General features: G+C 39.2%; 1 long non-coding RNA gene across 2 annotated transcripts in view; it reads right to left on the bottom strand.

The window, feature by feature from the left end:
- Positions 1–12,307, bottom strand: part of LOC112059824 (uncharacterized) — a 111,580-nt gene extending 99,273 nt beyond the window's left edge. For both annotated transcript variants that reach the window (XR_010601288.1, XR_010601289.1), the window contains exon 1: positions 11,910–12,307. This is a non-coding gene — a long non-coding RNA (uncharacterized LOC112059824). The remainder of the gene's footprint in view (positions 1–11,909) is intronic.
- Positions 12,308–14,649: the final 2,342 nt, after the last annotated feature.

Below are 14,649 nucleotides of genomic sequence, written 5' to 3'. Positions count from 1 at the left end.
AGGAGACAAACAGCTTCCTGGTCTATTATTTTTTGCCAAGAAAAAGTGGTCTGAGCATACACACCATTTGTTAGGATACAGACTCTAGATGAAGAATAACCAAATCCTAAAGATGAACCATGTTTAGCTTCACACCTGACATTGTATGATATTTTGCCATTTTGTGTGTGTGAGGGATTTTTAAGAAGAGGTGTCACTTAAAAGTTGAAGTGCTATCAGTCTGTCTGGGAAATGTCTGTCTGAAGGAATCTTGCTGTCTCTAAATTCTTGTCTGTTGCTGTCATCAGTTAAATTGCCTTATAATTCTTGGAGAAGAGATATAAGCTAATAGAATTGCTAAAGCTGGCCTCAAAGGAAGATGGGAAAATGTCCATTGTACAATCCATCATTTGTCTGCTTTAGAAATGTTTAGATGCAAGGACTTACTATTTGTCCTATAAATGGGAGAGCTGCTGAAAATATCCAACTATGTTCCAAACCCGAGAAGAAATGAACAAAAGGAGGATGTTAAATGGGTCAAGGGAAGAGTGCTGGGCAAAAGAGCCTTCCATTTCTCTACTGCTGCTTAAAGCTAGCCTTAGCCAACTACTGACTCACAGTTGCCATGCTCTGAAGGCTGGTCAGTGACCTATGAGAATGTCAGTTCAGTCTGTGTACTCATGTCTCAAAACCACCCCTCACGAATAGCATCCTGGTCACAGTTTCAGAGGAAAGAAATTATATCTAAATACGGAGTCTCTGCACCAGGGAAGGGACATGTTAGTGGGATAGTTCAGGGAAACTGTTGAGCTCTACAGTACCTGTTCTATGGATAAACTGACACCCTTGAAGACTAAAGCTCTAAATTCACTAACACCAACATACAGTAAAAGCCATTGAAAGTTAACATTTTTCCAAGCATTAGTGCACTGTTACCACAGATATCTCCTATTATAAGAACAGGGGAAAGCGGGTACACACTGATGTACTGCTGCATGCTCTTATAGCACTTCACATTTTGAAAAAGTCTTGTACAAACATTAACTAATTAATCCACATCCACTGTTGTTAAATACACTATTGTATTAAGAACTGACCTAATGTAACCCTAAATGTTAAACAACGTGCAGTCTTCAGAAATGATAAAGATGAAGTTCATAAATGTAACCATGAGGTGTCCATCTCATTGTTTGTTTCACAAACATTTAATCATTTTAAAGATATTAGCCAGAATTGATCTCTGGTTGGTGTAAGGCCACTAAGTTACACCAGAAGTGAAGTTGGCCCATTAAGGAGAAATTATCAGAGAGGAACTCTGCTGCATTCTGTTTCTGCAAAGATCAATTTGATTTAGTGACAATGGTCTCTTTGCTAGTGTTTACAGGTTTAAAGGATTAGAGAGCCCTTTAGATTTTAAAACAGAAGATCCTGGAGGATTGTGTTTTTAACTCCAGTTTATTTCCTAAATCATATATTAATGTGATTTTTGGATATGAAATACACACGGCTAAGTGCTCTAGTGCTAAATCGGTATAATCTAGAAAGAGAGGTTTAACAATGGAAACACTATGATTAATCTTCGTCTCTCTCTCTCTCATTCAAATTGCCTTTTAGGAGCAGAACAAGAATCCTTCTCTCCAGATCTCTAATCTTTACAAGAAATACATTCCCTAAAACTTACACTATGTGGAACACACACTCACTCCCCTTTTATGACTACCATGTTTTACTGAAGACTCATATAGCAAAGTTTACAGACGTATTTAAAGATAACTAAGACTGTAAAGTAAAAGCCAAAAGTATCAGTTTAAGAGAGTTAATTTATAAATATTCATTTATCTGACCTGTGTCTTGGAGAATATTCATTTATCTGACCTGTGTCTTGGAGAATAATAAACCTATTCAAACTAAGTACATCAAAAGATATCAATACATACCATAGAAATACCTACTAGAATACAATAAAAACAGATACAATTAAATATCCAGAGTTCATTTAAGAAATACTTCATTCATTTTCTAAGTGCGCATAACATGCATTATGACAATGTGTACATAATATTTGTTTCATTTCCAGCGCAACTTTCCCACCCATTGTGCATTTACTTCCACTAGAGAAAATAAATAAGCCTAATCTAATAACATTTCAAGGCTCCTTTATTTATACAGAGCCAAAAGTCATCAACGACTGTCTCCTACTACTAGCAATACCTCTTCAGGCACTGGGGGGATTATTTTGGAAGTGTCTCTGGGACAGAAGATAACAATACTGGAAATATGCCTAAGTGCCTTGGCAGAGTCTATGGGAGTGAGCGAAAGTAAGTCACTGCTCCCCTTCTGAATATTTTAGGACATTTTTGGACTTGGGGGGGGGGGGGTAGGTTGGCTCTCTATTCTATGTTCTATAGTTTTCAGGAAGTTTAGAGTACAGCGTATTTTATGCCATTTATACCTAAGGAATTGTGTCAGCTCTGGAGCAACTGTGAGTTAACTTTTCAAAACTTGACTTAAAGTTCATTTTTTGAAAAATATTATGGCATGCTGAGAAAAAGAAGGAGTAATTTTGGTGTCTTGCACGTCTGTTAGATGTTGTGTCATTGTATCAGTACATTTATATTAAATGTATAGTGGAGCTCTTTCTGACTAGCAACGTGTTTATGACTTCCAAAGTAATGGGTAAATAAGTAATAGATATTAAAACAGCTACTGTAAATAGTGTCACTGGTACAGTTCAACTACTCGTGTGAGAGTACTGTTAATCAGAATACAGGGGATTTATGAGACGGTTGGGGTAAGGTGCAGATGTATACAGGCTCTCATCATGAATATTAATAGGAACCGTGCACATATTTTTTCATACCACTGACATAGTGGCATGCAGATTCATAACATGAGAAAAATGTTATTCGACCTGGTTATTAGCAAATGTCTCAATTTAATTGATCCTATCTACTTCCATGAGCTTTGGCTAATGTCAGTTCAATGTTTATCAATACTAACTGTGTCCATAGGAACAACGTTTAAGGGCTATACCCAGATGGAATTTTTTTCTTTGTTTACTGGCCACAATTCATGAGATTTCTTGATTCAACTACTGGAGAGGCCAGGATTCATTCAGAGAATAGAAGAGTTCTCAGCATTTCTCCTATGAAACCTAGACCTTGGGCTTCTGCAAAAAAACAAAAAACAAAAAACAAAAAAAAAAACCAATCAAGAAATAGGTCAGGGCCCTTTTCCTCAATCCTTGTTCATATATAAGAAGCGATCCCTCACTTGCTCACCTTTCTTCATGTATTTTTAGTTTGCCCTTCTGTATGTAGTGTTTTCTTCAAGTATGCTTGCTCATTGCAAAACATACTCCGAAAGAGCTCTATTATGGCCAACAGGAAACAGTAACAATGCCCCTGTTGCTGCTTGCCCTTAATGGGAAACATACATGCTTTGTGTACATATTACCACTGCCCATTCTCTGCTTGTAGGCATCTGGGTTTATGCTATGAACTGTACATCTGCTTGAGCCAGGTAACAAATCAAAGTGATAGAAGGGTACAGAAATATTCTGTGTTCTTGACCTGTCCAGTGCTTCCACATACACAACTCCATCTTCAATATTATTTAGTAGATTTATTATTTATGAAGCACTTTGAAATGTGCGAGGGGCCTCAAAAAATTAGTGCAGACATGGAAGGACAATCTAAATTCAAGATGTCTTAAGAGAGGATCATAAACAGGCAGACGGATGAGGAAGGTCAAGATAAAGAAAGAAATGTCATATTGTCATGGTTCTGGTACTTTTTCTCCTTACTTTACTTTCTCCTCACTTTTCACTGGTGAGAAGGCAGAAGTGAGCTTTTAGGAAGGATTTGACTGTGGTGAGGCAAGTGTGTTGATGACTACGTTTGCAAAGATCATTTCAACTGTAGTGTGCCATCATGGAAAAAGGTAGACAGGCTGTGAAATGAGGAGATGAAGGGACATCAAAGCTAGTATCACTGGTGGAGCTAAAAGGGGGACAGATGAAGATGAGAGGAGACCATGTCAGAGATATTGGCCGAGGCTATCCAAAGTAGAGTCTCACAGATAATAATAAAACCAGTGGGGAACCAATGGAGTAACAATCAAAGCAATGGAAAAGAAAATATGGGTTGATCTTTACTATATCCATATGAGAAGGCATCACACTTTGCTGTTAGCTGAGAATGGTGATGCACTTGTGACTGGTTGCCTGCTTTTGTGTCTAGCAGATAAAGAACAGGGCACAGGAATCAGGTGCCTGGGGTCCCTTCCTGACTTATTATTTCATCTGTGTCCTTGGGCAAGTCACTTAACATCTTTATGCCTCTGTTTATCTATTTGATAAACAGATATAACAATAATACATCACTGTCTCCTTGTGACAATGAAAGAATGTTTCTAAAAGCACCAATGGCCACTACTAAATGTGTACTCAAGGTCCCTATTGACTTCAAACCAAGCTGTGCATATGCATCAGGTGGCAGAACTCTACCCATGTACATAAACTCACCAAAAACTGAGTAAACAATTCTACATCAGATGGCCAGCAAGAATAGCTGGAGCCAAATCAGCTCTCTCTGGCATATTGTTTCCTCCAATTTTGTATATATTCAAAAGGGGAATACAACATTACTCCGCTACGAGACCTATCCTAACCTTCACTTTTCAAAAGGAGTCCAGGGCTCTCATTATTGGTGAAACAGATACTTTTTGTCCTGAAGTTACTTCAGTTCTTTCCCCTTAATCACAGCTACATAAACTAAAGATAGACACCTGAAAACATGGGTCTCTCTAGCTAGGAGTCCCATCTTCAGACAAATGAAATTTTGAAAAATTTCAGCCAGCTTTACACTTGATGTACATAGCAGTCATGGTACTTGCACAGTCCATGTTTACATCTTTTTCATATCATGTCACTTGAAGATAAATGCAAGATAAATGCACAAACAAGCAAGAGAAATCTCTCCTGCAATATACTTTTTCAAAGCCAGTTCTCACACAGTATGGTTCATTCCATGTTACCTCAGATGCCTCCAGCACAGCACAGCACCACTACCCAGTCTCTCCACATGATATTGCTACCCACTTCATAAATGTTGCAAAGGCAGATAAGGACAAAAAGTCTGAAGGAGAGGTGAAGACAAAATGAGGGCAATACAAACATTTTCCTACCTGAAATCGAAGGTGCCATTTAGCCTATCACCATAGATGAAGCAGAAAGGGCAATCAAAACACTGAAAATAGGTAAAGCCTAGGGGCTTGATAGCTTCACCCTCAAATTTCTGAAGAACCTGGGAAAAAACTAGCAGACAATGGCTAGCACCATTTCTATCTAGAATCATCCAGGAGAATACCATACCCAAGACCTGGTGCAGAGCACAAATAATAGCCCTGCCAAAACCTGAGAAAAACCACTGACATCTCTTTGCTAAGCTACATACACAAATTGCTTGAAAAGCTTATCCTTCAAAGAATTGCCCCACTGTTGAGGAGAGCCTGAGTGTAGTCCAAACAGGCTTCAGATCAAACCGCAGCACTTGTGATCAGCTCCTAGCACTTATCACCTACATGAAGAATGGCTTCCAAACTAGGCAAAAGACATGTGCTGTGTTCCTAGATCTTACTACTGCACATGACACAATTTGGCATACAGGCCTAGTGTACATCGGCCCTACTGAAGTGTGTTGTTATGGCTGTGGAACTATTGCTGGCAAAAGACCAGCTCCTGGAGGTCCCAAAACAATGATCTACCTCAGGGATCAGTTGTAGCACTGACACTTTTCAACCTCTTCATAACTAACCTTCCCAACACTACTGCCGGGCATTTATTTACACAGACTACATCTGTCTGGCAGAATAGGACTAGGATTTTAGTCATTTAGAAGTAGTGCTGGCCAAAAAGAGGATGGACCACACTATTGGCTTAGATCTTTCAACACAGGACTAGCAGACAGCTGAATTAAACGATACTATGAGACCAACTAACCTGACCTGGCCAACACTGTCCCTCCTGACTTCAGGTGACAAGTTACCTTGCAGAATTTGCTCCTTAAAATGCAAGACATGCCACATCTACCCCTGTTTAAAGATGTGTTTAAGGCACAGAGCCATCATCTCAGCTCTTGAATGGTTAAGACACTTAGACTTACACACTTGACTTGATTGTCTAGATGGAGATAATCAGAATATATATACACACCAATTGCCTCTACCTAGACACTAGAGAGAGAGAGAAAGAGTTCTCAAATGTTAACATACATTAGATCATGTGCCAAAAAGAAAGACGAAGTATTAAGGAAAGGAAAAACACAAAGGTGAAGCACAACTAAAACTGCCATCAGGATAGGTAGTATTGCAGGGGCCCCTCAAAAAAAGCTCATTGTGACCCAGATGAAACTGGAATGACAAAACAAACCATGAAAATACACTCTTCCGGCTGCCTGTATGGAGGCATATCCATGATGGACAGGGTTTGCTTTAGAGTGAGCCATTGTTGCTCTACTTGGGTGGTTGAAGGTGTAAACCAATAGTCTGCTAATGCACACCCTGGAATGGCTTATTGCATTAGTAGTCTATTATTGCATTTCTCTGGTGGCTTAAATGCCTGCACCAATAGCCTTCATGTAAAGCACACCCTGTGGTGGATTATTGCTACATTCCAAAAGCAACAAAAAGTTGGTTCTAAAAAGTACTTGTAGCCAGGTGAAACTAAGAAATACTGGAAAATGCAAAAAAAAAAAAAAAAAAAAGCCTGAAATGTGACCCAGGCTATTTCCAAATCAAATAAGTTCACACTAATTTGGATAAGCTACATTTGAATGTTTATCTGAACCGCCAAATAACTTAAGATTTACTCACCCTAGTTGCCTGAAGTCCTCAATATTTTTATGTATCTCTATCTTAATATAGATATAGAGTGCACTCACACAAACTAACTGCCACTAAGGACAATATTTGACCCTTTGTATGCTACTCTGCATACAGAATTGATATACTACTATTAAACAATAGCTGAAGACTCATTAGCCTTCATGATAAATCTCAGTAAAGATCTATGATACTAAGAATACATTTAACAATCAATTTTACATTTGATAAAATTATTTGTCCCACCCCTTTTCCATCTGTTCAAATGTATTGCTTTTCTGAAATCTGCCCCAGTTCTTCTCTAAAATATAATGGATATTAACTGTGGATATAGCAAATCACATAACTTTGTTGAATGTCATGAATATTATTGCTATTCAGCCAATCAAATTAATGCCATATTTAAGTACTGGCTACCTGGTCAGGCATCCAGAGCCTGTTGCAAACAGAAGGAACTGTCTAGTCCATTCCCTCCATTCTAGTGCAGCAAAATCCAATAACTCCCTATTGCTCCAACTCTTTAAAAGTTAAAAGCAATAGTTTCCAGACCACACTGTGGATGGGTGGCAAGTGATTTAGGATGCTAAAGCGATCAATGTGAGATCACAGAGTTTTCCCTCCCATCGTCATTTTAGGATTTCTCCCCTTTTTAACCACCTCATCCTGGAGCCTCCTCTTAGACACTGCAGTGTTACAACACTGCCCCCAAAGGGTACTCAAGTACAGTGCAGTCTTAAAGGGGCTCAAATCATTCTTGGGATATGTAAACACTGCAATCAGATACCCAAGGCTGGCCAGTGACAGCTGACTTGGGCTAAGGGACTCACATTCAGGCTCGGGCTGTAGCCTGAGCTCTGGGATTCTCCAACCTCACAGGGTCCTAGAGCCTGTGCTCCAGGCTGAGCCAGAACATCTGTCTACACCACAGTTAAACTGCCCCTTTGCCCAGGCCCCATGAACCTGAGTCAGCTAGCAGGAGCCAGCTGCAGGTGTCTACTTGCAGTGTAGACAAATCCTTAGAACTCAGACTCCCGCTGGTCTGTGTTATGAAGGTCCCTAAAATTACCACCACATTTCACCTTCTGTCAGCTAAGTAATGGAGCTTGCTCGTAAAGCTATGTTACATTAAAATCCTGTAATCAAATCATTGAATTTTGCCATTTGGGTTTTGGAGTGATTGGTAAATGCTCTAAATGGATAAATGGCAAGCTCTAAAAGATACTTTGATCATTACTTTTTTAATATATTTTGTATTTTTGTCAAATTATATTTCTTGCACCATACACATCAAAATAAAAACTATACAGTAACTAACACCTGGCCCAACCTGCAGAGTTTGAATTGAATCCAAATTCTTAAATTCAGGAGTTCGATAGTGGATGGACCTGAGGTTCAAGATGGGAGAGAGGCTGCAAAGTTTGCAGACAATACAAAATTACCCCAGATAATTAAATCCAAAAATGACTCTAAACCATTACGAAGGGATCTCACCGAACTCGGTGACTGGGAAATAAAATGGCAGATGGAATTCAGTGCTAATAAGTGCAAAGTAATGCACATTAGGAAATATAATCCCAACTATATATACAAAATGACGGGGTCTAAATTAACCACTCAAGAAAGATCTTGGAGTCATTGTGGATAGTTTTCTGAAATCATCTGCTCAATGTGGAAAGACAATCAAAAAAGCTAACAATGTTAGAAACCACTAGGAAAGGGATAGACAATAAAACAGAAAATACCACAATGCCACTATATAAATCCATGGTAGGCCCACACCTTGAATATTATGTGCAGTTTTGGTCACCCCATTTAAAAATAAAATAAAATTGGAAAGAGTACAGAGAAGGGCAACAAAACTGATTAGGGGTATGGAAGAGCTTCCATATGAGGAGAGATTAAAAAGACTGGGGCTGTTCAGCTTGGAAAATTTAGAGGGGGGAATAGGATATAGGTCTGTAAAATCATGAATGGTGATGAGAAAGTGAATAGAAAAGTGTTATTTACCCCTTCACATAGCACAGGGGTCATCCAATGAAATTAATAGGCAGCAAATCTAAACCAAACAAAAAGTACTTCTTCACACACCGCACAATCAACCTTTGGAATTCATTGCTGGGGATGTTGTAAAGGGCAAAAGCATAGCTGGATTCAGAAAATAATTTGATAAGTTCAATGAAGATTGCCATTGATGAACCTATTAGCCACGATGGTCAGCAATGCAACCCCACACTCTAGGTGTCCCTAAACCGCCAACTGCCAGAAGCGGGGACTGGATGATGGGATGGATCACTCAATAAAATTGCCCTGTTCTATTCATTTCCTTTGAAGCATCTGGCACCAGCCACTGTTGGAAGCCAGGATACTGGGCTAGCTGGACCATTGGTCTGACCCAGTATGGCCATTCTTATGTTCTGATGACCCAGATCTGACATTTAAATAAATAAATTAGCACAAAGCATTTGGAACCCATTTTCAGGAGGTCCCGGCACCTCAAACACCATGCCTTTCATTTGTATACACCACATGCACCGAGGACCTGGTTCTGTCATCGCTGAAATCAGTGGCAAATCCCATATTGATCTCACAAGGAACAGGACAAAGTAGGTTTTATCTACACACAGAAATTGCACCGTTTAACTTAAATCATTTTTTGAACCAATTTAATTAACCCGGTGCAAAACCCTGTATTGACATTCCCAGTTTGGATTAAGAGCGGTTTATTTCAGTTTTAAATTAAACCCGTTCCTAACTGATTTAAGTTAAATCAACATAAGCTGAGTTTCTACATAGCCTTTTGCACCTTTTTAACTAAATCAATTTTAATCACACCTTGAGTTAAACCTGAGCAACTTTTTTTTTTTTAAATGGAGAGGAGTCCTTAGTCCTTTCTCTGTCTGTACCCCCATGAAAAAACACTGAGTACATATTTGCCATTTTATACTGTACATAATTTTCATACTTTGTGGTTCTAGCCTCCATCCATTCAATATTCATAATGGATCATTTTGAATTTGATGTCACAGTAATGTGTTCCTTTGATTCACAGTACATGCAGGTTCTCCCTCTCTTTTAAATGTGTAGAAGACATACTGTATGAACCCTCACCATAGAATTAACACCCTTTTAATTCTGGCATGTCCACTAAAGGGTTACAAAAATTTCTGTCTCAACAAGTATTTATGGTTTGACAAATTTATTCTTAGTGTCAATTTAATACATGTGTTTTGAACTTAAATTTGATATACACCCTGATGTTTTCTATTAGATCATATAAACAAGTGTTTGATTTAAAACAGATTTTTTTCATTGCATGGCTGAGGCAGAGAGGAGAAATAAACATCACTCTTCACAGGGATACAAATGAGGTGGTAATAACATTAAATAAAACTAGTAAAATAAGGAAAAAAAACATACCACTAGTCTGAGGCGCTAAAAACCAGCACCACAATTCTGTTTTGTGTACTGACCTTCTGGACAGTAATAGTTCCTGTGAATTAGTTCCCCATTGAATTAAATCAGTATGAGGTTTACCTAATTTTTCCTGGGAAAGGGCAATCTGTCATCTTTAAAGACAGACACTCAGTAGGTATCAGTACAAAATGCAAGAATGCTGTGTTCAGCATTGGTCTCTGCTGTGTGGGAAGAATCCCTTTTCCTCGCCCACATATTTTAATTGCTGCTAAAAATTGCTCTCCTTCTCCCCCCCTTGTGTCTTGTAAAATTATGAGACTGCAAATTTGCAGACGTAGCTTGGAAACTTTAAAATCTAAGAGGACTCAAGTGAGAGCATTTCCTTCCACCCTGGGGGATTACTGCCATAATCAAACTTTAATGAAAAGAAAACCTCAAAGGAGCAGTGTGTGTTGCATGTTTCTTCATGGAAATAATCCCAACTCAGAGAGGGCCAGTTCATTGTCAGGATGCCTTAAGGAAAAGAAAAAACAAATTTGGATACTAGCATCCAGTTTGTCTTTGTAATTAAGTGACTGGCAAACAGAGATATAGGGTTGATTTCAGAACAGTGCCACAGCTCATTGCATTGCTAAAGTTAATGTTTGTAAAAGAACCAAGTTCCAAAGCTGACTTGATAAAGTATATCGCACAATCTACCCAATCAGATGCCTGGAGGGAATACATCCATTAATTTACATTACTCTTGCTGCTGCTGCTATACCTGCTCTTATCTAAGGAAATGATTTTGCAGTGGGTCAAGTACTTTACAGAATCAGGTTCTAAGTGATTAAGCAGTCTTCACATTATTTTATTTCAGGCAGAGAAAGGCATTGATCATCCTGACCTGCATGCAGTTAGAATGAACAGGAGATTCAGCTAGTGAGGAGATGATACAGGAACCTAACATCTGTGTTGCCTAAACAGAATTTGGGGCTGGCATTCAGCTTTCTTGATTCATCGGCACATGGGCTATATAATAAGGAACTGACACCAATCTATACATGAAAAACATCCCTAAAAATAATCAGAAGATTAAAAAAAAAAAAAAAAAAAAAACACACCAAAAATACATAATACAGGCAAGCTAGAATGAGAGGTTAATTGAATTGCAAAAGTCAGAGTAAAAAAAGACCCATTCGATCACCTAGTCCATCTTTCTGCCTGTGCAGGATTGTACTTGTGTTTGCCAATGTCTCAAGAGATGAGACTGCCGTTGTGTCTCTTAGGAAAAGGAAGGGATTTTAAGATCGTTTAGAAATGTTCATGCATCACTAATTCTTATTTTGTTCTCCACATAGAATGTCAATAAAAGCAGAGCTAAGTCAAAGAAATTCATGGGAACTTGTAAACTCTCTTACCGAATCCTGCACTATGTCCATAAGCAAAACTCCTAATAACTTCAATAAGAGCATCACACACAAGGCTCAATAGAACTTATTCTAACCCTGAGGGTTGAAAATCATGTGCTTTATCACCACATCTAACTATTTGCAACAGAGCTAATTTTCCATCACTCTAAAATCCATTTGGAAAGACGAAGCTCTGTTAGTTTACATGAGCACTATCTCACCAGCAGCAGAACATCTACTTACCCCACGCTGCATTGAAACTGGCATCAATTCTTTCATTGAAGGAATCAAGCAGGGAGCCTTTCAGAACTGCGTGGAGCTTATTGGCCTCTGGCCTCTGTCTGCTAATCTACTCATTGACACTTTGGCACAGGGAGTCATTTGTAAAAGGTAGGGAAAGTTTTAAACAGTACCCAGAGACATGTAGAAAAAGCACAAAGAGCTCACAAACTCTGTGTACGCGTTTTACAATATTCCCAGGGAGCATGTGAATAGCATTTACTCCTAATGAAAAATCCAAACAGGATAGAAATGGGTATATTGCAAAAGGAACCTTTCCCCCCTCTTGCATTCACATTTAAAGCCTCATCTTTTCACAGTTAAGATTCAATCTAGTTCATTTCCTGATGCAGCAGATATGAGACCTGGGAATCTCTTTCAGTCCTTCATCAGCTGCAGCCAGTGAGAGATACTTTCAAACAGCCCTGAGTGCAGTGCTGCAGGGGTTTCAGCTGAATTGATTAAGAACAAATATTTCTAATAAAAGAGTAATTTTGCCTCAGCAAATTGACATCAGTAAATTGTAATTATCTTTTAATTAATCTGAAGTTCTGTCAGTGCAGAGCTAATCTAGTAAAATAATGCAAATTGACTCTTGGTGGGTTTCCTGGGAAATATGTAGTTTACTGCAGAGCCCATGAAACATGCCAAATTCAGATAGCAGTATTTTGGACCTCTTTAAAATAACGGCTAGGATTTGTATTGGACTGTTGAGCAATTTGTACCTGCCATGCTAAAACACAAAATAATGCTTTAGAACCTTACACATTTTTTTTTTAGCCTAGGGAGCCAACACAGATATGTCAGAGGGAGTAGGGGGTTCTGTTCCTTCCTGAGAATCACCAACAGAGTTGTTTACTGAGTTCAGTTACATGATCAATCAATTACACCTGAGGCAGTTGGTCTGATATTCAGTTTTTCTGTTCTTACACGTGGGGCAGGGCTAGGGGGAAGGAAGGGAGACTGGAAGCAGGGTCGACGAGGGGTGGGGAAGCTGGTACAAATTACCAGGGCCTGGCGGTCCGGAAGGGGGCCCAGGGCCTGGCTTCCCCGGCTTCCTCCCCCCTCTTGTCGGCCCTGTTTAGCCGGTCCGCCCTTGCTGGGGGCCCCGAACCCACTCTCGGTGGCCTTGGGAGGCAAATGTGACTTTAGGTCAACGTTATGCTCCCAAGTATTCTAGGACCATACGGGGGCCTGGCCAGCTACTGCTGTAAGATATAGCAGTCTCTGAATATTCTCCAACCCAAGCCGTGGTGTCCATTCAGCAATGTTTAGCCCTGTGAGCTTGAAGTCAGATGGCCTGGGCCAGCCACGGGTCATTTATTCCAATGTAGATGTAACCTTAGTCGCTCTGAAGGGCAGCGCTTAGGACAAACACCTCTCCTCCGAATTTTCTACTGGCTAACTTAGGCAGCTCAGCATGCTCTCTTTTGTGGATTCCACTTTTAGGTGCCTTACTCTCTCTGTGGATTGTGTCGGGACTCTGAATTCCACTGGGTGGCAAAGCACCTAAAGTTGGGTGCTGCAATGCTGAGCATTGCGATACTGTACCTAAATCCATTGCTGATTCCAGCTCCTACTGTGCCAAAGAATCAGGCCTAATTAGGGCATAACTGGAAGAGACTAAGATCATATGTGTGTAAATGAGGACATATTCTGACCTGCTGAATCTTTATTACTAGTGATGTTGCATGAGGAGAATCTAATCTGCATGTCAAATTCCTAGCTGAATTCTCAGGGTTGGCAGTTACACCAATCATCATTAGTATTTTTGTTATAAAACGTACTCTGAAACCCCACAATGTCATTTTTATATGTACAGTCTTCAGAGTGGAAAAATACTAAGCAAAATCATGTCATGCAACATAAAGCAAAAATATTTTCCACATTCCCAGCGCATGTAGGTCAGATACATCAACTCAGATTATTGTTTAGTTATCCTTATCAGGTGAGTTTTAATGCACATATATTATACATAATTTATAAACATATTAATATAAAGATGGCAAGACATGACATGAAATACAGATGCTTGTAACATGTCACTGGCTGAAACAATTAATGTCCATGTTCCCATTGAAGTAGGATGTTAAGGTTTGGTACACTTATTTATTATGGTCAACTGAGGCAGTTGTGATAGATATGAAATGTCGTTTGGGGAAATTAAGGTCACTTTAGCTCACCAGTTCTATTTATTAAGCTTAAGTCAAGAAAATTTCCATAGGTATGTTTATTCAGTACTTGATTAGAAAATATTGTTAATTTCAATGTTACATACTGCTGTAGTTGCTCCCGGCCAGTTGTACATTTTATTATAGTGTGTTCAATCAAATTGTTCAATCACAGACAATCAAAAGAATATTAATGACAAAACACTGGTATAAGAAAAGTGACTTCATCCTTTGCATTGTGAATCTAGTACTTTCACATGTTTTAAGGGGGCCTGAAGAAAACTATGTTCTTGTGATACCACCCTAATATAACCTGTCTGATACTTCTGCAGCATTTTAGATTATGGTGTGTGAATGTGCCACTGCTGCTAATGTGGATAGCCACATACTGCTCAAATGGTTCATGATGTTTTCTAATGGCTCGTGATCAGACTGCATATCCATCTTGTACCAAGACATGAACTGATGGAATTGTTCCATTCCAAACTGCCAGTAGCTACTTGTCTGTCTGAGCACATCTCCTTTCTGTGTCT

The sequence above is a fragment of the Chrysemys picta genome, chromosome 5 (genome assembly GCF_011386835.1).
Source record: "Chrysemys picta bellii isolate R12L10 chromosome 5, ASM1138683v2, whole genome shotgun sequence".
Classification (NCBI taxonomy): Eukaryota; Metazoa; Chordata; order Testudines; family Emydidae; genus Chrysemys; species Chrysemys picta.
The sequence above is the reverse complement of the archived record's forward strand: the minus strand, read 5'-3'. Positions and strand labels throughout refer to the sequence as shown.